Consider the following 26374-nt stretch of genomic DNA (forward strand, 5'->3'; position numbering starts at 1 on the left):
AGATGGCCGCTTGTTAGCATTTAAGACCCCAGACGCCACATTTCAAATTGGGATGCAGAATGTTTTCATAATAGCACTATGTTGCCAATTGACTTAGAAGTTCCCTTAAGCCATAGTCCCCAAACCCCCACACTTGCCCCGCTGACCTTTGAAGCCTTCAGTTTATCCCGGAAACTTCTTTGCTTTTGGTCCAGTCCAGTTGAACTGACCTTCCATGTATTGAGTATTGTCCTTCCCTTCACCTAAAGCAGTTCTTATCTACTAACTAATCAGTAAAAAACCCTCTCCCACCCTCCCTCCCTTCCCCCCTCATAACCACAAAAGTATGTGTTCTTCTCAGTTTATACTATTTCTCAAGATCTTATAATAGTGGTCTTATACAATATTTGTCCTTTTACCTCTGACTAATTTCACTCGGCATAATGCCTTCCAGGTTCCTCCATGTTATGAAATGTTTCACAGATTCGTCACTGTTCTTTATCGATGCGTAGTACTCCATTGTGTGAATATACCACAATTTATTTATCCATTCATCCGTTGATGGACACCTTGGTTGCTTCCAGCTTTTTGCTATTGTAAACAGAGCTGCAATAAACATGGGTGTGCATATATCTGTTTGTGTGAAGGCTCTTATTTCTCTAGGGTATATTCCGAGGAGTGGGATTTCTGGGTTGTATGGTAGTTCTATTTCTAATTGTTTAAGATAAAGCCAGATAGATTTCCAAAGTGGTTGTACCATTTTACATTTTTTTTTTTTTTTTTTACCAGCAGTGTATAAGAGTTCCAATCTCTCCGCAGCCTCTCCAACATTTATTATTTTGTGTTTTTTGGATTAATGCCAGCCTTGTTGGGGTGAGATGGAATCTCATCATAGTTTCAATTTGCATTTCTCTAATGGCTAATGATCAAGAGCATTTTCTCATGTATGTTAGCTGCCTGAATATCTTCTTTAGTGAAGTGCGTGTTCATATCCTTTGCCCACATCTTGATTGGGTTGTTTGTCTTTTTGTGATTGAGTTTTGACAGAATCATATAGATTTTAGAGATCAGGCGCTGGTCGGAGATGTTATAGCTGAAAATTCTTTCCCAGTCTGTAGGTGGTCTTTTTACTCTTTTGGTGAAGTCTTTAGATGAGCATAGGTGTTTGATTTTTAGGAGCTCCCAGTTATCTGGTTTCTCTTCGTCATTTTTGGAAATGTTTTGTATTCTGTTTATGCCTTGTATTAGGGCTCCTAAGGTTGTCCCTATTTTTTCTTCCATGATCTTTATCATTTTAGTCTTTATGTTTAGGTCTTTGATCCACTTGGAGTTAGTTTTTGTGCATGGTGTGAGGTATGGGTCCTGCTTCATTTTTTTTGCAAATGGATATCCAGTTATGCCAGCACCATTTGTTAAAAAGACTGTCTTTTCCCCAATTAACTGACACTGGGCCTTTGTCAAATATCAGCTGCTCATATGTGGATGGATTTATATCTGGGTTCTCAATTCTGTTCCATTGGTCTATGTGCCTGTTGTTGTACCAGTACCAGGCTGTTTTGACTAGTGTGGCTGTATAATAGGTTCTGAAATCAGGTAGAGTGAGGCCTCCCACTTTCTTCTTCTTTTTCAGTAATGCTTTACTTATCTGAGGCTTCTTTCCCTTCCATATGAAGTTGGTGATTTGTTTCTCCATCACATTAAAAAATGACATTGGAATTTGGATCGGAAGTGCATTGTATGTATAGATGGCTTTTGGTAGAATAGACATTTTTACTATGTTAAGTCTTCCTATCCATGAGCAAGGTATGTTTTTCCACTTAAGTAGGTCCTTTTTGGTTTCTTGTAGTAGTACTTTGTAGTTTTCTTTGTATAGGTCTCTTACCTCTTTGGTAAGATTTATTCCTAAGTATTATCTTCTTGCGGGCTACTGTGAATGGTATTGATTTGGTTATTTCCTCTTCGATATTCTTTTTGTTGATGTAGAGGAATCCAAGTGATTTTTGTATGTTTATCTTATAACCTGAGACTCTGCCAAACTCTTCTATTAGTTTCAGTAGTTTTCTGGAGGATTCCTTAGGGTTTTCTGTGTATAAGATCATGTCATCTGCAAATAGAGATAATTTTACTTCCTCGTTGCCAATCTGGATGCCCTTTATTTCTTTGTCCAGCCTAATTGCTCTGGCTAGGACCTCTAGCACAATGTTGAATAAGAGCGGTGATAAAGGGCATCCTTGTCTGGTTCCCGTTCTTAAGGGAAATGCTTTCAGGCTCTCTCCATTTAGAGTGATGCTGGCTGTTGGCTTTGCATAGATGCCCTTTATTATGTTGAGGAATTTTCCTTCAATTCCTATTTTGGTGAGAGTTTTTATCATAAACGGGTGTTGGACTTTGTCAAATGCCTTTTCTGCATCAATTGATAAGATCATGTGGTTTTTGTCTTTTGTTTTATTTATATGGTGGATTACATTAATGGTTTTTCTAATATTAAACCAGCCTTGCATACCTGGTATAAATCCTACTTGGTCATGGTGGATTATTTTCTTGATATGTTGTTGAATTCTATTGGCTAGAATTTTGTTAAGGAGGTGGCCTCAGTTTTATGATTACTCTGGCTACTCTTTTACAAATTTCTCCACTATAACTTTTGTTCTGATTTGCACATTCTCCCATATATATTCCTTATTGTTGGGGGAGAATGTAGGCTTTATTTACTTATTCTTTTTTTTTTAAATCAGGTTAGTAGATTGCACTCAAGCTGCAGGACCAGCTGGAAGTGCCGGCGAAGACCTTGTCAGAGGGGATAAAGAGGAAGGTATGGCCAGGGCAGGGCTCAGGGTCCTTCCACACCGGGCACAGACGGGGCTGGATGCTGTTCTTCTCATTCCAGCTGTGCTTCATGCTGAGCACCCTGGGTGGACTGGTGGTGGTGCTTCTAGACCAGCCATCCACAGGGATGGATCCTAAAGGGCAGCAGCAGATGTGGTGAGCAGTGTGACCACAGGCAGGGCCAGCCAAACACCTGGTGGGAAATTTATGTGTTTTGTTAACGTTGTAAAACAAACAAAAACCGTCCCTTAAAATTGTTTTTAAATGTAGCAAACACCATCCATATGATTAACACGAAAACCAAACCTGATGAGTCCATATGATTAGGAACTAATATCTTACACACACACAGATACAGAAAAAAAAAATTCCCTAATATTATTTCATATCCAGTTTTCACTGAAGGAAGATATGCTTTTCAGGATCCAATACTCATTCTGTGTTTCGTTTGCTTCTTTGACCCTGTAAGTGTACAAATATTTCCTCTTAGGCCCATAGTCAAATACCTCTAAGACTTAGCTTGTGGATAGAGTTTTCAATAGTCCATAAAGTTTGGGGTTTCTGGATGCTGTCATGTGCGCTATTCCTATGCATTCCTTTTCTCCCTGGCTGTTTTTGACTCATGGTTAGTTTCGTTGGGTTTCTCTGTTCCCCTTCCCTCTACTTTCTCATAGACAATTCTCCCTTGCTCAGCATCTTTACTCCATGCAACCTGGTGCTAAGTATTTTTTTCATGTCACTTCTCCAATTTAAGTTTCCGGTTTTCATCTGTAGCCTAAAACGCCCTCCTCATCCTTCTCTCTCTGCCTTCATCTGAATTTGCCCATTGCTTTGCTTTTCTGCCATTTGAGATTTCTTTTTCCACCATTTCCAGCTTAATTAGAAGACTTGCATTAATGGCAAAGATTCTTTTGACAGTTTGGGCAGGTGATTCAAGCCACCTTTGGAAGTACAGAGAGGGAAGCCCTTGCGTGACCACTTGGCCATCCTGGTGTCCGGGAGGCTCAGGTGGGTGCTGGTTCAGGGCCCACCTTTGACTCCCATACCTGTATTATGCCCAGAGGAGAACAAGCTTTGCTGTGGAGTGAGCCAGCTCAAGGAGACGAGCTGGGCCTGCTGCTGTCTCATCTAACCATGATTGTTCTTATTTGTTGCTGTCACATTGGCTCCAACTCATGGCAGCTGTATGTCTAACAGAATGAAATGTTGCCTGGTCCTGCACCATCTTCATGGTCTTTGATATGTTTGAGCCCGTTGTTGTGGGTATTGTGTCAATTCATCTCATCGCGGGTTTCCCTCATTTTGGGTGACCTCTTCTAATGTGCTGTCCTCTTCTAGTGCTTGGTCTTCCCTGACCACATGTCCAAAGTAAGCAAGATAAAGTCTCACCCACTTTCCCTTCTAAGGAGCATTCAAAGATTGGAGTATGATTTTCCAGTAGAGTCAGCAACATAAATATTTTTTAAACACATTTCTCTTGTTTACTTGTTATTCCTGCTCCCAGATGTATTGGCTCTATACAACCCTTGAAAAGTAAACCTGAGAAAGATCAGCTGCTGTAGATGAACGTGAAGACCCTCACATAGGCGGAGCCGCTCCACACCGAGATACTGAGACTTTTTCCCCAGGCTTCTTGGTGGGAGAGGTAAAAATGGTTGCTTGTTTTGAATTAGTACCAAGTACCAGTTTTTTCCTGATGATTATTTTGGATTTGTAGACACCCGGGGTCAATTTTATCCCAAAAGAAAGATATTATTTATGAGATAATATAGGAAGTAAGCCAGAGAAGAAAGCTGATTTAGAAGCTGATGTAGCGTGGGTTGTGGCTCTACTATGAGCCAGGAACTGTCCTGGTCTTATGTTATCTTATCCAGTCCTTAGAGAGAAATTTCAAAGTAGACACTGCCATTCCAATGACTAACTTGAGTAAAACAAAGTAAGCAGATGGCTTTTACAAGGAATTTGGTAAATGACATTTACGAAAAAAAATTTTTTTTTTTTTTAATTAATAGGAAGTTGATACACAAACAAACTTGGTCATGTGACAGAGCTGCTTTGTTGTAGAACTAAAATGTAAACCTTATTTTTATTCTAAATGTTTAAATATTTACAATTTTATATAAAAGTTCATAGGTAACACCAACCTTGGGAAAGTAACGCAGAAATTTTACACCTAGATTTTGTTTCAGGAGATAGAGAATATAAGCAGATAAATGACAGAAATAATTCAAAGTAGCAAGAAGTTTTTTTTTTTAGTGGATCACAATGTAAACGTAACCTGTATAGTTTGTTACTAAATTTGAATACATCACAAGGACATAATAATAAATAAGCATCACGGACTTAAGTGATTGCCCCATAAATTCACAAAATTAAATCTTATGAAATAGAATCTAATTCATTCTAATTATTTGTGAGAGATAAACAAATATTTATCTGAGTAATAAATTATGGCTATTGGGCACTGCTGAATAGAATTTGGAACTGAATTCCTGAAGAAGTTCATTATCTTCTCAGAGACTTGTTTATTGTATCCTATATTAGGAAATTGGAAGAAAGCCCTGGTGATCTATTTCTGAAAAATCAGCCATTGAAAGCCAGATGGAGTCCAGTTCTCTGTCACACATGGGGTCACCATGAAAACCAAAAACCAAACCTAGTGCCTTCGAGTCGATTCTGACTCATAGCGACCCTATAGGACAGAGTAGAACTGCCCCATAGAGTTTCCAAGGAGCGCCTGGCGGGATTCGAACTGCTGACCCTTTGGTTAGCAGCCATAGCACTTAACTGCTACGCCGCCAGGGCCACCATGAGTCAGAGTTAATTCAGTGGCAACTGGCTTGGTTTTTTATATTAGGAAAGCTTGTGAGGCATTGGTGACTCACTGGTAAATCCTCACCTTCTATGCAGAAGACCTGGGTTACACCTATGGGTAAGTGGAGGCTTGAGTGTTGCTATGATGCAGAACAGGCTTCAGTGGAGCTTCCAGACTAAGGCGGACTTGAAAGGATGCTAACAACAACATCTTAGGAAAGCAACTCATGGAGATGCTCTGTAGAGAATGGACCTACATTTCTACCGGTATTTGAAATCTTTAGGAAACTATAGTGTGGTAAGAGGACCTTGAGTTCCTGATCTAGTTCTTGCTTGGTGGGTGGAAGGGTGGTATCAAAGACAAATCCAAAAATGTCACTTGGACTGACCCTACCCACTTCTCTCCAAGTAGCCTGAGATACTAAGCCAACTGGGTCACCTTCTCCTCTCCTGATTCTCCTGCTTGTGAACTGCCTTCCTTTAATTACTGTGGATTCATGCTAGGCTTTACTACTCTGCCAAATAGACATTTAGGAAAGTAAATACTGAAGATGTTTCCCGTAGATTTAGATCAGCCATAGGTGGTGACCTGAAAACCCAGTGACCAGCTTCATTCTAATGTCATTGCAGGTACTCGATGGTCTATAAATTGCCAGTGGAGGGCATGCAACCTTTATCACAGGCATTCTTCAAATTAGAGACAGGTTTAAGAGAGATAAGTATGAAATGAGATCCCAGGGAGCAGATAATTCCAAAATTTAAAATAACCCATATAAATGGTAAATTGAATTGGAACAAAACACAGTAAATCTTCAAAGTTAAAACCTCAATTGGAATTTCAAAAGCCCAAGAAGTGAGGGGGGTGTGTGTGTGTGTGTGTGTGTTGCAGGAAAGAGTGGTTGTGTTTTCACTTTTGCGTTTCATTTTGCACCCATAAAGGTACAAGACAAAACTCACTACACATTGAAGGAGGTTACATTCGTTTAGGTTAGAGATACATACACTCTTCAAAAACCCATTGCCACTGAGTCAATTCGGACTGATAGCAACCCTCTAGGACAAAGTAGAACTTGTTGTTGTTACGTGCCACTGAGTCAGTTTTGACTCATAGCTATCGCGTGTACAACAGAACGAAACACTGCCAGGTCCTGCCCCATGCTCACAATCTGGATTTGTTGTTGTTGTTGTTGGGAGTTTTTTTTTTTTTTTTTTTTTTTCACCTCTTCAATCTCTTCTTTTGTTATGGGGCTGTTTAGTTTTTCTACCTCAGTTTGTGCTAGTTTAGGTAGGTAGTGTGTTTCTAGAAATTTGTCCACTTCCTCTAGGTTTTCAAATTTGTTGGAATACAGTTTTTCATAGTATTCTGTTATGATTCTTTTTATTTCAGTTGGGTCTGTTGTGAACTGTCTCGTTTCTTATTTGGGCTATTTGCTTCCTCCCCTGTTTTTCTTTTGTCAGTTTGGCCAATGGTTTGTGGATCTTTTCAAAGAACCAACTTTTGCTCTTGTTGATTCTGTCTACTGTTTTTCTGTTCTCTATTCCATTTATTTCTGCTCTAATCTTCATTATTTCCTTTCTTCCGGTGCCTGAGAGCTTCTTTTGCTGCTTTCTTTCTATTTATTCGAGCTGTAGGGTTAATGTTTTGATTTTGTCCCTTCCTCCTTTTTTAATGTGTACATTTGTTACTATAAATTGATCTGTAAGCACTGCTTTTGCTGTGTCCTAAAGGTTTTGGTAAGATGTGTTTTCATTCTCAACTGCTTCTATGAAATTTCTTATCCCATCCTTGATTTTTTTCTGTTACCCAGTAGTTTTTAAGTAAACTGTTGTTCAGGTTCCATGTATTCAAAAAAAAATTTTTTTTGTCCTTTCTGTTTCTGTTATTGATTTCTACTTTTATGGCATTATGATCAAAGAAGGTGCTTTATATTATTTTGATGTTTAGATTTTGTTCAGCCTTGTTTTGTGACCTAATATGTTGTCTATTCCAGAATATTCCATATTCCATGTGCGTTGGAGAACAATATATACTTCATTGCTGTTGGGTGAAGTTTTCTGTATATGTCTATGAGGTCCAGAGGATTGATTGTGGCGTTTAGATCTTCTGTTTCTTTACTGAGTTTCTTTCAAGATGTTCTGTCCTTCACCAAAAGTGGTGCGCTGAAGTCTCCTACTGTTACTGTAGAACTATTTCTCTTTTCAGTGCTGTTAGAGTTTGTTTTATGTATTTTGGAGCCCTGTCATTGGGTGCATAGATATTTATTATGGTTATATCTTCCTGTTGTATTGACCCTTTAATCATTATATAGTGTCCTTCCTTATCCTTTATGGTGGATTTTGCGTTAAAGTCTATTTTATCGGAGATTAATATTGCTACTCCTGCTCTTTTTTGGTTATTGTTTGTTTGATATATTTTTTCTATCCTTTAAGTTTTAGTTTGTTTATGTCTTTGTGTCTAAGGTGTGTCTCTTACAGATGGATCATGGTTTTTTGTTTTTTTTTTTAATTCATTCTGTCACTCTCTGTCTCTTTACTGGTGCCTTAGGCTATTTAAAACATTCAGTGTAATTATTGATGGGTATGAGGGTACTGCTGTCATTTTGTTGTATTTGTGTGTGTGTGTGTGTGTGTGTGTGTGTGGTGTTGATGGCTTCTGTGCTGAGTTCTTTTTATTTTCTTTTCCTCTCTATCATTATTGTTGATTTTGTGGATTGCTGAGTCTTTATGTTTTTCTTTTTCTGTTTTGATGGTTAGGTTCGTTAGCTTTCTTTGTGATTACCTTAAAATTTACCTTTATTTTTCTAGATTTAACCAGTCTTTTGTTTCTTGATATCACCATGACCGCCTCTACCTATGGAAGTTTTATGACGTCACCATTTATTCCCTCTTTTTTTGTTTTTGACAATGTCATTTACATATTGACATTTCTGGTTCCGTATTTTCAGTCTTTTAGCTCTGATTTGTTTTTGTGAGTTCCCTATCTTGGTTGGTATCTGGCTATTATGCCTGTGTCCTACCTAGTCTTGGGTTGTCGTCTGATGTTGTTGATTCTCTAACCAGAGGACTCCCTTTAATATTTCTTGTAACACCTGTTTTTTACAAATTCCATTAATTTCTGTTTATCTGGAAATGACCTAATTTCACCATTGTATTTGAAAGACAATTTTGCCAGATATATAATTCTTCCCTGGTAGTTTTTTTGGTTTTTTCCTTCAAGGTTTTATATATGTCATCCCGTTGTCTTCTCGCCTGCATGGTTTCTGCTGAGTCCTCAGAGCTTAATCTTATTGGTTCTCCTTGGTAGGTGAGTTTTCGTTTATCCCTACCTGCTCTCAGGATTCCTTGTCTTTGGTTTTGGCAAGTTTGATTATGATATGTCTTGGCGACTTTCTTTTTGGATCTATCTTGTATGAGGTTCCTTGAACTTCTTGGATAGATATCTTCTCATCTTTCATTATATTAGGGAAGTTTTCTGCCAGCTAATCTTCAACAATTCTCTCTGTATTTCCCGTTATTCAGTTATTCCCCCTGCTCTGGTACTCCGATCACTCATTGGTTTTTCTTCTTGATAGTATGCCACATAATTCTTAGGCTTTCTTCATTTTTCTGCATTCTTTTTTCTGACTTTTCATCAAACAAACTGGTGTCAAGGAATTTATCTTCAATCTCACTAATTCTGACTTCCATTGTCTGAGTTCTCCTCCTATGAACTTTTATTGAGTTGTCTAATTCTGACATTTTATTGTTAATCTTTGGATTTCCAGTTGCTGTTTTTCTATGGTTTTTAGCAGGCTGTTTATTCTGTTGTTTTGTTCTTGTATTGTTTTCCTGAATTCTTCTATTGCTTTGTCTGTGTGTTCCTTGGTTTGGTCTGTATTTTGCCTGATCTCCTTCTTGATCTCTTGGAGAGGTTTGTATTTTTGTCTTTTGGATTCTTTATCAGGTAGTTCTATTGCCTTTTCTCCTCTGGAGGGTTTTCTGGTTCTTTATTTTGTTTGCTTGCTGGAGCCCTCTTTCCCTACTTCTTTATGTGATTTGACATTGACTGTCGTCTCCAAGGCATCAGTAAATTATTATATTTATGTATTGTATTTTTGTTTACTGCATCCTGAATTTTTGTTTGTTTTGTTTTGTTGTGACATGTCCAAGTAGGCTGGATGTGTGTGCTGTTGTGGGCAGCTAGATGGAATGGGTGGTACTGTCGGCCCTCAGGCCCCCTGTGTGGGTAGGTGAGGCCCCTTCTTATGGGGTGGAGTGGTGTCAAATGTCACATATCTGCAGCTTCACTTGGCTGCTGCAGGTAAAAAATGGGTTTCAGGTGGATGCCTGCCCATTTTGTCCTCATGAGGGTGTGCCATGTGGGGTTGGCCTGCAAGGCTGGCCTGCAAGGCACTGGTGTGGGTGGTCAGCGGGGATGAAGGGCACTGCAAGTTTATGGATCTCCGCTAAGGCAGTGGCTAGGTGCAGGAGTGGATATTTCTGGACCCAGCAGTGAGTTCCCTGCTTAGGGTGCATGGTGGTGTTGAATGCCACCAGACCGGTGTCAGAGCAGGGATGGGAATGAATGAGGAGAAGGAAGTGCTCCTCAGCTGTGGAGCTCTGGTAGGGGAAGGGTTATAGTGCATGTGTGGTGTTTTGGGAGGTCACACTTAACTTTTGCAGGTTTGGTGTCACTCCTGTTTGGTTCTGGAGGTGTGTGCAGAGTCACTGCTGCTTGACTGCCCCAGATAGGGTGGATTTTGGCTTAGAATGTTGCTGCTTGCCTCAACCTGTGTGCACTGTGCAGTTTCAGCCAGCAGGATCCCAGCAATTCTGCAATCCGTAATTCTCCACTTCTGCTGTTTTTTAATTGTCTCTCCTCCACCTGTCACTCAGTCCAGTTCTTCAGCTTTGTCTTTGATGGTTAGGGTTCCTAGATTGTCATATATATATGATTCACTTGTTTTTGGGGGGTCTTTGTTGTAAGAGGGGCAACATGAAGGGTCTGACTATTCCACCATTTGGTCCCACTGACCCATTTCTTATTTAGAATTGAATCACTTAATTTCTAAACATTTGCAACTTGCCTATATTTTCCTGTTATTGAATTCTAGCTTATTTCTGTCACAATCGGAAATCAAACACTGTGTGTCTTTTAACGAATTGTTAGGAAATGTTCCTCTTTATCTCTGGCAATAACTCTTGTCCTGAATTATACTTTGCATGATATTAATATAACCACTCCAGGTTTCTTGTTATTTGTGCTTCTATGGTATTTTTATGGTATGTATTTCCCTATTCTTTTAGTTTTTGTCTTTGAGTATTTTAAAGTTTTTGTTTGTTTGTTTAGCTTTTGTTTTTTGTAGGCGGTATATATTTGGAGTATTCTAATTATTTGCATTTTGTGTAATTATCAAAATGATTAGGTTAAATCTACCATATTCTATTTTTTTAATTTCCCCTTTGCTCACTACTTCTTTTTTCTCTACTCCTTTCTTCTTTTGAAATAATAGTGTATTTTTAGTATTCCATTTTATGTATACTATTGGCATGTTAGCTATACCTCTTTGTTAATTGTTAGTGGCCTCTCTAAGGTTGACAGTATGTATCCTTAACAATTTTTTCAGTATGTACTAAATTCTCTCAGTTATTTTTGTTTTTCTGAAAAATATTCATTTTGCTTTCATTTTTGGCATATGCCTTTGGTGGTTAAAAGTCTATGTCAACTAACTTTTTTTCTTTTTGCTCTATAAAAATGTTGGTCCATTGAATGTTGACTTTCATGGTTTCTCATGAGAAATTTACCTGGCTCTTTTGTAGTTGTTATAAAAGAAACCATGATCTGTCACAATCTGCTACATCTTACTCAAAATCAGAAGCATCTAGCAAATTTTTGTTTGAAGTTCATGGGTCTCTATGTATTTGCAAAAGGGCACATGATACAAAACTTTGTTACTCAATCATTTGTAAATCATTTATGTGTGGGAAAACAAAGGACCATTGCAAAGGAGTTGTAGTGTAGAGTGATTCAGAGCAACATTTGAAAATTTAATTACAGCCAAGATTATTGAAATGATGGCAAAGTTATCTAGTTTTCATCTGGTTGGATATAGAAGCCACTCCTCCATGAACAAATGGCTCTCCTTTGAGTGTCTTAGCCAGAAAAATAATTGTTGAAAAGTTACCATGTGCTTATATTGAGATAAATCTCCTTATTTTGGCAGCCTAACTAAATACAAGCTCCCTACCAGAGGCTTAGGAGTGCATTTTAGCCAGCATTAGAACATAAACATAGTATATAGGTCTGAAGTTGACTGTAGAAACCATACCATCATTTCCTTAACTTCCAAGTAAAGAAACTTATCTGTGTATAGGAGAACAACAACAAAAAATTATATCTCATTATATTATACACTGAGCACAATGATTGATTGGGAATGGCTGAGACTCGGTCCAGGAGAGAACTATGCTCCATTTTATCGGTTGCCTGGGCTATTAACTTGTAGTCTACTACTCAGAGTAACTTATAGCAATCCATAACTATTGTGGCCAAGAGAATGATCATTTTTATGGTTGGCTCAGCCTAGATCCTTTATCTTCTCCTTAAATCTAAAGCTGCCCCTTACCCTCACTCTAGGCTCTGGGATGTCTGCTCCTTCTTTCTGCACCCTCATTTCTCCAGCAAAAGTTGAAAGGGTACACAGTAGCTGATGGATTGGAGGTAATGGAATGATGAGTTGGAAGTGATTAGAAAAGACCATGTCCCGAAAAAAGGATAGAGAATTGGACAAAAATATACATATCACTTAACACAGATTTCACACCATCTCCTTTATCATTTAAGTTGTTGAAACTGGTGTGTTGTTCTACTCATCTTTGTTTGAGTAGCTCCACTTGCTCTATAATTGTTAAAATTTCTACAGTGTTGTCAAACTTTCCCTTGACAAGTCTCAAGGGATATTTACTTAGATGATCGAAGAGAATTGTATCATGTCAAGGCCTGTGAGTACACTGAACTGTCTGTATTTCCATCCCCACTGAGACTCCTTTCTCACTGTGCTCTCTGGTACAGATCTCTCTTTCATCATCTCCATGAATCACGGATACCCTACAACACCCAAATCTGGATCAATTCCATAGTCCTACCTTTCTATTGGAGGACGAACACACCTGGAGAAAATCACTTAGCCTTGTACTGATTTCATTTAATCCTCATAAAAACCCTTGGAGGTATAAAGCATTATTATGTTCACTTTGCGGATGATGACACAACAGCATGTAAGTTTAAGTAACTTGCAGGAAGTCAAAAGTTTTCTCTGACACCACAGCTAATATTTTAAACCCTGTGGTTGTTGACTCAAATTCTATAGCTTTGTGATGCCATGAATTTCCCTAAGGTGTAATGCCAAATTTTGATTACCATGTTTTTGTGCAAATAATGCACACCTTCTGTGTTAGTTTGCTGGCTGTGCCGCCTCCACCTCCTCTCCTTCCCCCAGCGAGGTATTTTCCTAGGTGTGCTATGCTAATTTTTCTTTCTTTTTTTTTTTTTTACAGCAACATGTGAAGGAGGATTGGCATAGCGGCGCTTGTGAGAGTGCCTCATGGTGGGTGGAGTGGTTGGCAGACACAGAAGGTGCACATTATTTGTATAAAAGTATGGTACTCTATAAAAGTATCTTTGCCAAACAGTGACGAATCTCTGAAACACTTCATAACATGGAGGAATCTGGAAGGCATTATGCTGAGCGAAATGAGTCAGTTGCAAAAGGACAAATATTGTATAAGACCACTATTATAAGATCTTGAGAAATAGAAAAAACGGAAAAGAACACATACTTTTGTGGTTACAAAGGGGGGAGGGAGGGAGGGAGGGAGGGAGGGAGAGGGCTTTTTATTGATCAATCTGTAGATGGGAACTGCTTTGGGTGAAGGGAAAGACAACACTCAAAACATGGAAGGTCAGCCTAATTGGACAGGATTAAAAGTAAAGAGGTTTCCGAGATAAAATGAAAGCTTCAAAGGATAGCGAAGTAGGGGCTGGGGTCTGGGGAACTTGGTTTGAGAGGACTTCTAAATCAATGGGCAAAACAATTCTATTATGAAAACACTCTGCATCCCACTTTGAATTGTGGCACCTGGGGTCCTAAATGCCAACAAGCAGCCATCTAAAATACATTAATTGGTCTCAACCCACCGGGAGCAAAGGCAAAGGAAGAACACCAAGGTCACACGACAACTAAGAACCCAAGAGACAGAAAGGGCCACTTGAACCAGAGACCTACAATATCCTGAGACCAGAAGAACTAGTTGGTGCCCGGCCACAATCGATGTCTGCCCTGTCAGGGAACACAACAGACAACTCCTGAGGGAGCAGGAGACCAATGGGATGCAGACCCCAAATTCTCATTAAAAGACCACACCTAATGGTATGATTGCGACTAGAGGAATCCCAGAGACAATGCTCCCCAGAACTTCTGATGGCACAGGACAGGCACCATCCCCGAAGACAAATCATCAGGCATGAAAAGGACTGGTCAGTGGGGGGGAGAGAGATACTGATGAAGAGTGAGCTAATTAAATCAGGTGGACACAGGAGAGTGTGTTGGCAACTCTTGACTGGAGGGGGGATGGGAAGATAGAGAGAGAGGGAAGAAGGTAAAATTGGCACGAAACGAGAGACTGTAAGGGCTGACTCAATAGGGGGAGAGCAAGTGGGAGAAGGGAGTAAGATGTATGTAAACCTACATGTGACAGACTGATTGGAATGGTAAATGTTCACTTGAAGCTTAATAAAAATTTAAAAAAAAAAAAAAAAAAAGTATCTTTGCCAAAAAAATGATATGCTTACTCTATGGGTGCTAGCTTTTAAATAAAAATGGAATTCAACATTTTTTATGAGATAGCTAGAAAAAAGTACAATTTGCCTAAAGTAAGAAGTACATAGCAGTATCAAGAAAATATCAAAAGAATTGTTTTTCACTGCAACAATCAAGGAATTTGCCATACATGAATATAAAACATAGCATGGTCAGACGAGTAGCCAGTTCTGTTCAGCAGTCACAGACATTTGAAGGGTGTTAAAATGAACAGTGCAATAACTACAGGACACGAGGGCTTATTTTTTGTAGCTTCAACGTTATATATCATCTCAGACAGATGCTAATAAATATTTTTGGACTACCTGTTATAATTTTACACAGAAATGCCCAAATTATTATTCATGACAGAAGGAGAAGAAATCGGTAAATGTATAGTTACTGGATTTTAAGAGCATCATAACTCTCTTTGAAGCCAATGTTGGATGTTTTACTATCTGCCAAGTATAAAAATTAAATACAATTCCAGTTATTTCTTGGGACCCATTTCAGGTTTATGATTAAAATGAAAATAAAAACACACACACACAAAAAGGCAGTCTGCTTGGAGTATAATCCTCAACTATCTATTTGCTCTGGCAGAATGTTGAACAAATGTTGAACATCTAATTCAGATTTTGTGTTACATGGAAAAGATCTTGGGATTTGGAACCCCAGGTGATCTAAGACTAGATGGTCCTCTTTCTAGCTATATGATTGAGAGTAAATCCCATAACCCTACTGAGCTTAACTGTTCTTACCCAGTGGTTTGTATGGGACTCAAATAAGAAACTGTAGGTGGAAGATTTTGTAAACTATAAAGCTCTTCGCACAAATTTTCTGTAGAAGCAGAATGCCGTAAATCACACTGCACAATGTATGACATTGACCAAACAAAGTGCCTGTCTAAAAATACCTAAAATCTTCATTGGTAAATTGATCACAGCCTAATGAGTCTCTGATGTATACAGCTCAAGGACAAGGACCCAGATGCTTAACTGCCCTAACTTTAACAGAATCTCCCCACCACGGACACTTCCAATACCATACAGTCTGCAAATCATATGGCTGAAACGGCAGGACTGCTTGTGCCTCAGCCTGGACCTGCTGTAAAGCCCTCTCCTACTCAGGCCCCTTTCAGTGATGGAATGCTTCCCTGGATATGAGTTGGAGCAGTGTTACAAGATGTGGAATGCGTTGCCTCCAGAACCCAAAGAGACATACCAAATGCTGATCATTCCTCTTTGTGGTAGGGAATATAAGATGCAGCAATTTGTCTTTCACTTTGGAGGTTATCTGCAGAACAGCTGTGACCACTGGACCCATAAAATCTTCACTGAAGTGATGGGTCCCTGAGTTTCGGTAGGATTTACCTCCTACTCTCTGGAGCATGTGTGTCTTACTCCGGTCCAGTATTCTAGCATCTCTTGCTCACCCTATCTGATCAGCATGATGGCATCAGTATGATATTCTGCTTGATGTCCCAGTGGTCCAGATCTCCTGAGACTATATTATGACAGAAGGACGCTTAACATACCCCTGGGGCAAAATTGTAAATAAACACAGTTGTCTCACCCACCTGAATGTGAGCTGTTTCTGATGCTCTTTTCTAATCAGGATGGAAATAAATAGATTCGTCTAATCATTGGGTGAATGGCATACATCTGCCCAGGAACAGTTACCATGTCTGACACAGCAGCTGTGCTTGGGACCACTACTGGTTTCAGCTGCAGTAGTCTACAGTCATTCTCCAGAATCCATCTGGTTTCTGCAGGAACCAGATTGGCAGATTAAATGGTAATGTGATGGGCACCACCACCTCTGCATCCTTTGTGCCATTAATGCAGCATTATTTCCTGCCATCCCCTTCCCCAGGATGCAATATTGTTCATTATGGACTGTCTTGGCTGGGAATGGGGGAAGCATCAGAGGTGTCCACTTGTCCCTCCCCACTATAACAGCTATTTCCCCACAGGCCAAGGACCCAATGTGGGAATTATTCCAACTTTCAAGTATATCATTTCTAATAAAGCACTTGAGGATAGAGAAATGACCGCTGGATGTGTCCATAAACCCAGTAGGCACTTGTAGAGCTGGACTTTAACCAGGACTTCATTTATTACTTGCCCCTAAAGTTCACTGTAATGGGGGGCAGGGGGGGGCATAGTCACATTGGGACAACGTCCACCCCATGCCCAAGAACCCTTTAAATGTCTAGAGATTTCCCCTTCTCCAGTGTACAGTAACCCACGTAAATGGCTGAAGGTCCCTTTGGGGAAGGCAGGAAGGATTGGTGGAACAATCACTGTATATACTTGTCAAGGTGTTGCTAGAAAGCTGGCAACTTCAGTCAATAGATTCTGGATCTGCAAGTTAACTCATGGCCAGGAACTAAGCAAGGGATCATGACTTTATGGGAATGACTCTTGCTCCTCCATCCCTGCTTCCTTCTAGTTATAGCTATTAAGCAGCAGCTTTGTTGGCTGCCTGCCTCTTTTGCTCATAAATAATAGTAAGGTTTCTGCATTCCACTTGATGTGGTAAAATATTATTCCATGTAGACATTGATACGTTAATGTGTCTTTTGAAATCCCTAAAGTCATCACGAAAATAACTATACAAAAGGATATAATCAAAGACAATATGCAAATTAAAATAGAATACTAAAAAATGTTAAAATAATCCAAAAGAAGGAAGGAAATGGGAACCAGAGGAATGAAAGTCAGAGGGAACAAACAGAAAACAAACAACAAAATGGTAGCCCTGAGTCCAACAATATCAACATGTCAATCTGACCCTCCAGAGCTCTGGGTAGAGAGAAGAGCTTTTCTCTGACCAAGCTGTGTACTTTCTGATGATTTAAAGGTAATACTTAAAATTATGCTACTGACCATATTCACCTTGGGTATAAAAGAGAAAAGTTTGTGAATACTGGATTTCTTTTATAAGATTGTTAGTTATCATGCGATACATCATTCAACCAAGTACAACTGCCACTGCCCAACAGGAACTGGCTGGATGTCAGTGAAAAGACAAACAGTCCAAGAGGGATCACGTGTCTGGCAGCAACAAAATTGAGATCATAACCTCGCTCCAAAAGCAGTCTCGACAGGGACGCTTCACAGAAGGCAAACAGTTAAAGCAAAATCTAGATATGTAGCAGAGCCCACGAAAACAACTGAATTGTTGTCCTCTAAATAAGGAGATCCTGGATAAAGAGTGCTTCTATAGTCCTTGCTTCAAATTACCCAAAAGTAAGTTTATTGTGTTTTTTTTTTCTGTTCCATTTGTGTTTTTTTGTTTTTTGAGTTTTTCTTTTTTTCTCTCTAGCATACAATTATAAAGATGGATCTCAATGCCAACTATCTGTGGAGAAATTGTTTTGAAAATTAAAGTATTATTTGATGCTTGTGAATATCTGATGCTGTATGCTATATACATAAATGAGTTGAGTTAAAATATAAGGTTTTAAAACTTATGCAACTCTGATATCATTTTAAACCAGAAACTCATCCAGGGATAAGCTGAAATTTGTTAACAAATTACGAAGAACTAGGTTTCTTGAAAATTAATTTCTAAGTCTGAGTTGCGTCTGAAGTTATTCACTTTTATTGCACAATACTTTTCATGCACTTTGGATGCAGGAAACTCTTTTCTGAATCTGAGATTATATGAACATTTACAGAAAAGCCCTTGTCTCTCAATCTCAGGCTACAAGAATTTAAAAAATGTAAGACACTTTCAAGGATCTTTTATACTTTGGATACCATGTGTAGAATCAGAATGTGAAATATGTAGCTTTTCCTTATCAGAATATGATTTCAAATCCCCAGTGTTCACGGTATACAGATTTTTCAGGCTCTCATGATGAATAGTCAGCATTTTTTTTTTAATTTAACAACAGTGTGAGGGGAAAAAAATTAGTCTTTGCAATTTGAAACTACCTACCACATGAATAATAAGGAGTTCTTGTGGTTGTTAGCCTTTTTATAAACTACAGAACATACACAAACTGGGGGAAAATAAAGCAAGCAATACTAATTTACAATGGAAAATCTAAGGGGCTGGAGTCAGACTCAGGTCGCCATGCTACTTTGGACAATGGCTGATTCCACAGTGAGGTCATCCACCTGGCCAGCTAGCCCCGCTTACAGCCCTGCACAATGCCTTAAAGGTGTCCACACCGCATTCTCTGCTCTAGGAACAATCTCTGGGGACCCACAGCCCCCTTCACTATTTGCCCTGAACCTAATGCTATTTTATTCTCAGAATTGTCTTCTCCTTCTCCTCTCATTCCGTGGGCTGTCTGAGCCCTTTACTTGGTCTGCTTTCTATACATACTTGCCTTTTGAGCTCACTCAGCAGCCATGTGTAGGTTCTTCCTCTAGCAGTGCTGTCTGAGGCTGCCTTGGCTAACATGTCACTAGTTGCAACTGGCTTCTGGACAACTTACTCCAGCTTTGTCCTGGGAAATAGCACCACCCTAAGCACGACCCTGCCCCATGGATGGAATGAGGGCATCAGGTATGGACACGCCCACTCCTTGTCACAACGGAGGAGTTCAAAGCAACCATATGGTTCTATTTCACGGCCGATATAGTCATAAAGGGAGGAAGCCACCTGCCTCAAAAGTCAGAACTTACCATATGATCCAGTAAGTCCAATCAACCCAAAAGAATTGAAAGCAGACATGCAAACAGATATTTTCACACTAATGTTCATTGCTGTACTATTCACTACATCCAAAATGTAGAAACAACCTAAATGTGCACCAATGGATGATTGGATAAACAAAATATGGTACATACATACAATAGAATACTACTCCGCCATAAAGAAAAATGAAGTTTTGATGCATCCTACAACATAAACGAACCTTGAAAATATTACACTGAGTGAAATAAGTCAGTCACAAAGGACAAATGTTGTAGGATCTCACATATATAAAATATGTAGATTAGGACAATGTGTGGAAATCTAAGTCTATTAGGGTTACCAAGGAGGGAAAAAGGGGAAGTCATTTCTTAGGCGTGATGTTTAAGGTTGTGTGTCAGCTTGGCTGGGTCATGATTCTCAGTGGTTTGCAGTTATGTAATGATGTAGTTTGGCAGTTATGTAATGATGTAGTCATCCTCCATAATGTGATCAGCCAATCAGTTGTAAGGGCAGTTTCCTTGGGAATGTGACCTGCATCCAATATATACATATATGGACGTTCTGGCAAAGCTTGCTGGTTTGCTGTTGATCCTGCATCTGGCTTGTCATCATCTGACCTCCAGTTCTTGGGACTTGAGCCAGTGACCTGCTGTCTTACCTTCCGATCTTGGATTTATCAGCTTTTGCCACCCATGAGCCGACGGCCTACCATCTGACCTGCCGATCTTGGGTTCATCAGTCCCTGCAGCTACATGAGTCAGGAAAAGCCTCCAGCCTGATGCCTAACCCACGAACTTGGGGCTTTCTAGCGCCTCCAATCGTGTGAGCCATTTCTTTGAGACAAATTTCTCTGTCTTACTCTCTCTCTCTCGATATTTACTCTTCACTGGTTTTGCTTCTCTAGAGAATTCAGCCTAAGACAATAGGGGATGCTGAGCTTCTGTTAAGGATGATGAAAAAATTTGGAAACTGAGAGTGGTGATGGTTGCAAAACATGATGAGAGTAATTAACGTCACTCAATTATACATATAAAAAATGTTGACATGGCAAATGTTTATATATATACACATATAGTTTATATAATAATGTTTATATGTAAATATATATGTACACACACATACACATATGTATATCAAAAATCAAATCTGTTGCTGTCAAGTTGATTCTGACTCATAGCAACCCTACAGCAACTATATATATATATATATGTATCACAATTAAAAAAAGAATGTGTGTAGGAAAAAAAATTCAGAACTTCAAAGCCAACTGAGAGTAGTCAGAATGGAGCTGCTGGCTTTGTACTCAAAAACCCTGACCCATTCCTCCAAGCCATTTCTCCCTGGCACGCTTCCCAGAAAATTGAGAATACTTCCAGACTCCCTTTGCTTTTTATAATTCAGCTTAGATGCCCTATTTCCTTCCACAGTAAAGACTTTTTAGAACACTCAGGTCCCACAGTTTTCAGGAGAACACATCATATTTGCATAATATTGGTTGATTTAGACTATGGAAAGATGTGGCATTATTACTATGCACTGAGGCATCTCCTTCTGGGAGGCATTTGTATGTATAAATAAAATAAAATGTATGCATATGTATAAATAAAACATATGCATAAAATTCCTTTACCAAATATCTCCTGCCCCAGATACACACTCATATACATGCCCTTTTCTCAAGGTAAAATATGCTAAAATTGTGATTTGCTCCTTCTATCTGGAGAGTATATAGCTGATCTAATGCCATAATCCTCTCTGATTGCTGGTGCAACATCTGTGGAAGAATTGGGCTACTCTCTGCAGGCAACTTGAGGTAAAGTCCATGGGATATTTTCACAGTCAACTAACCTACATATGGGATAAACAGCCCTAGGTTCTTCATCTGACTAATGTCCATCCAAGCTCAACGAAGGTGGAGTTTCTTCCCATCACCCTAAGCACAGCCCAGGCATATCACAGCCTCCCTACAGTAACTTGTATAATCCATTGATTGGCCAGGTTGATTCTTTCTGAGGGCTCTGAGAGAGAAATTGCCCTACACCTTTGTCTTAAGTTCTGGTGGCTCCTGTCAATCCTTAGCATTCCTTGGCTTGTAGCTGCATCTTCACATGGATGTTTTTCCTTTGACCCTCTCTTTGTATCTCCTTCTCTTTCATAAGAACAAGCAGTCATACAGGGTTAGGAACCACCCCACCTCAGTGTGACCTCAATTAACCTAATTGATAACTTCTTCAAAGATCTTGTTTCCAAACAGGGTCACATTCACAGGTACCGGGATTAGAACTTCAACCTATATTTTGTGGCTGTGCAGTTCAATCCATAACACTCATCATCATCATCATCCAACCCAATTTCTCCCAAATACACCAGGCTCATAAGATTTTATTGGTGAGTTTCTGAGTCTAAAAAACAGGTCATCCTCATTTTACACTCTGCAGGAGAGAACTGAAAAGCCTATATAACCCTGAGACTAAAATTAAAACCCATTGCCGTGGAGTCGATTTCAACTCATAGCAACCCTATAGAATAGAGTAGAACTAACTGCCCCAGAGGGTATGCAAGGAGCGGCTGGTGGATTCGAACTGCCAACCTTTTGGTTAGCAGCTGAATTAGGCAAGGGCAATAGGAAAAAAAAAAAAAAAAGGGTCTAGTTTCACTTATGATCAAAACAAACAATTCCAAATAAAGCATTGGCAAATTCAATCTAGTATGTTAAAAACAACAAAAATTTGACAATCAAAGAGGTCAGCTAGTAAGAGTGAGAGAGAAAGAGAGATGTTTGCAAGTGGGCAGTCAGTTCTAGAGAAACCGCTGCGAATTTCACAAAGCCGTTTTTGTCTACATGCCATTCATAATCTTGTGCTAAAAGAAAGAATATGCATTTGGTTTTTCGAAGGCTACACAGTAGTGCAGAAGGACAAGTCCCATGGAATACAAAAAATTCCAGAGATACGGGTCTTGAGAAAATAAACGTTTAGGCTAAGTATCTACCACCTGTTACTTCAAAGTGAGCAATCTCCTTGGGAAATAAGAAGGGGCATTCTTGAGGGATTAATGGGGTCGGTTTGCAGAGGTGCATTTAATGATAAGACACCGAGAAGTCTTGGGGCGTTGTCCAGGCTTCTGGGGAGTTGTTTAATTTTAACAAGTAGCATTTACGTAAAACAAAATGAAAAATTATAGTGTTTTCTGGAAAAGTTGAATCTATCAATCTAAGTTACATATTAACAGTTTATATTAGAAAATGCCATGATCCTAACAAAATGTTGTGGTAAAAAGTATTTATTCAAATGCAAAGTACATCTATGAAAAAAAAAAACCTTAGGGAAGTAGAACAGCAGGGACCATCTTTAAAGTATTAAAGATTATATACCAAAAACATATAGCAATATAATCAACCCTTCATGATGAAGTTGTCATGCACTCCCATTTAAATTAGGAAGATAGCAAGGATGCCTGCTATAAACCTAACTTTTCAACATTGCACAGTAGTCCTAACCAATGCAAGAGAAGATGTAAGATATATAAGGATTATTCTTCCAAATGATATGAGTCTATATTAAAACATAGTCAAATTTATTTTAAAATGTAATACTAATTAGAGAATTCATTGGCATTTTTAGATACAAGATGAACATACAAAATCAATAGCATTTCTATAAATTGCCAATTACCAATGCACATATGTAATATACCAAAATGGTAGTCACAGACTATAAATTGTGTAAGGAATTCTGATAAAAGCATATCACAAGACTTTTATGGAGACTCCAAAAAATAAATAACATCATTAAAGGACCTGAAATAATAACTAAAAGAAATAATGCCCACGTAGAAGAAATCTCAATGTCGTTAAGATGTCAATTTTTCTGAGTTTAGAAATTGAATGCAATTCCAATTGGCTATTATAGTGATTCATCATGGAACTTGTCATAGTATCTCTAAGACTCTTTTAGAGAAGTGTATTAGTTCATGTAAATTAGGCTGTGGGAATAAACCTACCCAGTATTATATAATGGCTCAAATAGAGTAGCATATGATCTATTACTCATTAAAGAGTCTAAGGTGTCTGCTTCTGCTCAAGGGATTTTTTTTCCCTCCCTGGTGATTTAGGGAGCTAGGCTTCATCTACCTTTTGGCACTGCTGTCTCCTAAGGCATCCAACTAGTGAAAGGGGAAAAAGTGTATGGAGAGGCCCATCTAGTTCTTAAGAATATTGTCTCAGAAATGACACATATTACTTCTACGCATATCCCATCGGCTAGAAATAAATGGTGTAAAACTGTGAATGGAATGTAGCTCTGTGCTCAGGCAGACAAAGAAATACATTTTGGTGAAGAGCTAGCAGTCTCTGCCACAAATGCTAAAGTCCTAGAATAACCAAGACAATTTTGAAAAGAAGAATAATGTCTTAGTTTGTCATTTATGAAGCCTTGCTATGAAGCACTAGTGACTAAGATTGTGTATAAGCACTATACAAAAAGATTCATGGAAAGAATGGAACATTTCAAATTGGAGATATATATATATACATATATACATATACATATACATATACATATACATATACATATACATATACATATACATATACATATACATATACATATACATATACATATACATATACATATACATATACATATACATATACATATACATATACATATACATATACATATACATATATATATATATATATATATATAAGAACCCTGGTAGTGTAGTGATTAAGTGCTATGGCTGCTCACCAAGAGGTTGGCAGTTCGAATTCACTAGGTGCTCCTTGGGAATTCTATGGGGCAGTTCTACTCTGTCCTATAGGGTCACTATGAGTCAGAATTGACTCAATGGCAATGGGTTTATATATGTTGTTGCTGTTGTTAGGTGCCGTCCAACTCATAGCGACCCTATGCACACATGTGTCTGTCAGTTTGTCATACTGTGGGGGCTTGTGTGTTGCTGTGATGCTAGAAGCTATGCCACTGGTATTCAGATACCAGCAGGGTCACGCATGGAGGACAGGTTTCAGCTGAGCTTTCAAACTAAGACAGACTAGGAAGAAGGACCCGGCGGTCTACTTCTGAAAAGCATTAGCCAGTGAAAACCTTATGAATAGTAGCAGAACATTGTCTGCTATAGTGCTGAAAGATGAGCACTCCAGGTTGGAAGGCACTCAAAAGATGACTGGGGAAGAGCTGCCTCCTCAAAGTAGAGTCGACCTTAATGATGTGGATGGAGTAAAGCTTTCAGGACCTTCATCTGCTGATGTGGCACAACTCAAAATGAGAAGAAACAGCTGCAAAAATCCATTAATAATCGGAACCTGGAATGTATGAATCTAGGAAAATTGGAAATCATCAAAAATGAAATGCAACTCATAAACATCAATATCCTAGGCATTAGTGAGCTGAAATGGACTGGTATTGGCCATTTTGAATCAGACAATCATATAGTCTACTCTGCTGGGAATGACAACTTGAAGAGGAATGGTGTTGGATTCATCGTCAAAAAGAACATTTCAAGATCTATCCTGAAGTACAGTGCTGTCAGTGATAGGAAAATATCCATACACCTACAAGGAAGACCAGTTAGCACAACTATTATTCAAATTTACACACCAACCACTAGAGCCAAAGATGAAGAAATAGAAGATTTTTATCAGCTGCTACAGTCTGAAATTGATCGAACATGCAATCAAGATGCATTGATAGTTACTGGCGATTGGAATGCAAAAGTTAGAAACAAAGAAGAAGGATCAAAAAAAAAAGTTGGAAACAAAGAAGAAGGATCAGTAGTTGGAGAATATGGCCTTGGTGATAGAAACAATGCCAGAGATTGAATAATAGAATTTTGCAAGGCCAACGACCTCTTCATTGCAAATACCTTCTTTCACCAACATGGACCTTGCCAGATGGAACACACAGAAATCAAATTGACTACATCTGTGGAAAGAGACGATGGAAAAGCTCAATATCACCAGTCAGAACAAGGCCAGGGGCCGACTGTGGAATGGACCATCAATTGCTCATATGCAAGTTCAAGCTGAAACTGAAGAAAATCAGAGCAAGTCCACGAGAGCCAAAATATGACCTTGAGTATATCCCACCTGAATTTAGAGACCATCTAAAGAATAAATTTGATGCATTGAATGCTAGTGACCGCAGACCAGACGAGTTGTGGAATGACATCAAGGACATCATCCATGAAGAAAGCAAGAGGTCACTGAAAAGACAGGAAAGAAAGAAAAGACCAAGGTGAATGTCAGAGGAGACTCTGAAACTTGCTCTTGAGTGTCGAGCAGCTAAAGCAAGAGGAAGAATTGATGAAGTAAAAGAACTGAACAGAAGATTTCAAAGGGCGGCTCGAGAAGACAAAGTAAAGTGTTATAATGACATGTGCAAAGCGCTGGAGATGGAAAATCAAAAGGGAAGAACATGCTCGGCGTTTCTCAAGCTGAAAGAACCAAAGAAAAAATTCAAGCCTCGAGTTGCAGTAGTGAAGGATTCCATGGGGAAAATATTAAACGGCGCAGGAAGCATCAAAAGAAGATGGGTTTGTGTATATATATATATGTGTGTGTGTGTGTGTATGACAAATGAGAGGGGAGCCATAACAAATTAATAAAGAAAGAAGGAACCATAACGTAATTGGTGTTGGGACAATTAGATTGACAAGTATAAAAAATCACCAACATCTTAGGTCACTGTTATGAATTGAATTGTGTCTCCCAAAAATGTGTATCAACGTGGCTAGGCCACAATTCCCAGTATTGTGTGGTTGATCCTGCATTTTGTGATCTGATGTAATTTTCCTATGTGTTGTAAATCCTAACCTCTACAACGTTAATGAGGTAGGATAAGAGGCAGTTATATTACTAAGGAAGGACCCAATCTATAGGATTAGGTTGTATCATCCCTCAGTCTCTTTTGAGATATAAAAGAGAAAAGCAAGCAGAGAAGAGAGGGACCTCATACCACCAAAAAGGAAGAGCTGGGAACAGAGCACATCCTTTGGACCTGGGGTGTCTGTGCTGAAAACCCCCTACACCAGGGGAATGTTGATAACAAGGACCTTCCCCCAGAATTGACTGCGAGAGAAAGCCTTCCCCTAGAGTTGGCACTCTGAATTTGAACTTCTGGCATCCTAGACTGCAAGAGTGTAAATTTGTTTGTTAAAGCCATTCACTTGTGGTGTTTCTGTTGTAACAGTACTAGGTAACTAAGAAAGTCACTATTCTACGTCTTACACAAAATAAACTC

The 26374-nt window shown here is 39.0% G+C and overlaps 1 protein-coding gene across 3 annotated transcripts in view; it reads left to right on the plus strand.

Moving 5' to 3' along the window:
- The window catches only part of LOC100663640 (ABC-type organic anion transporter ABCA8), a 117355-nt gene that overhangs the window by 16526 nt on the left and 74455 nt on the right, over positions 1 to 26374 (plus strand). For 2 of the 3 annotated variants that reach the window (XM_023556954.2, XM_023556955.2), the window contains exon 1: positions 17485 to 17710. The gene's annotated coding sequence lies outside the window, so the exon portion shown is untranslated. Of the gene's footprint in view, positions 1 to 17463; positions 17711 to 26374 lie in introns of those variants that run through there. The other variant, XM_010596996.3, reaches the window with a different exon arrangement.

Source organism: Loxodonta africana, chromosome 18 (genome assembly GCF_030014295.1).
Source record: "Loxodonta africana isolate mLoxAfr1 chromosome 18, mLoxAfr1.hap2, whole genome shotgun sequence".
In the NCBI taxonomy this organism is placed as follows: Eukaryota; Metazoa; Chordata; class Mammalia; order Proboscidea; family Elephantidae; genus Loxodonta; species Loxodonta africana.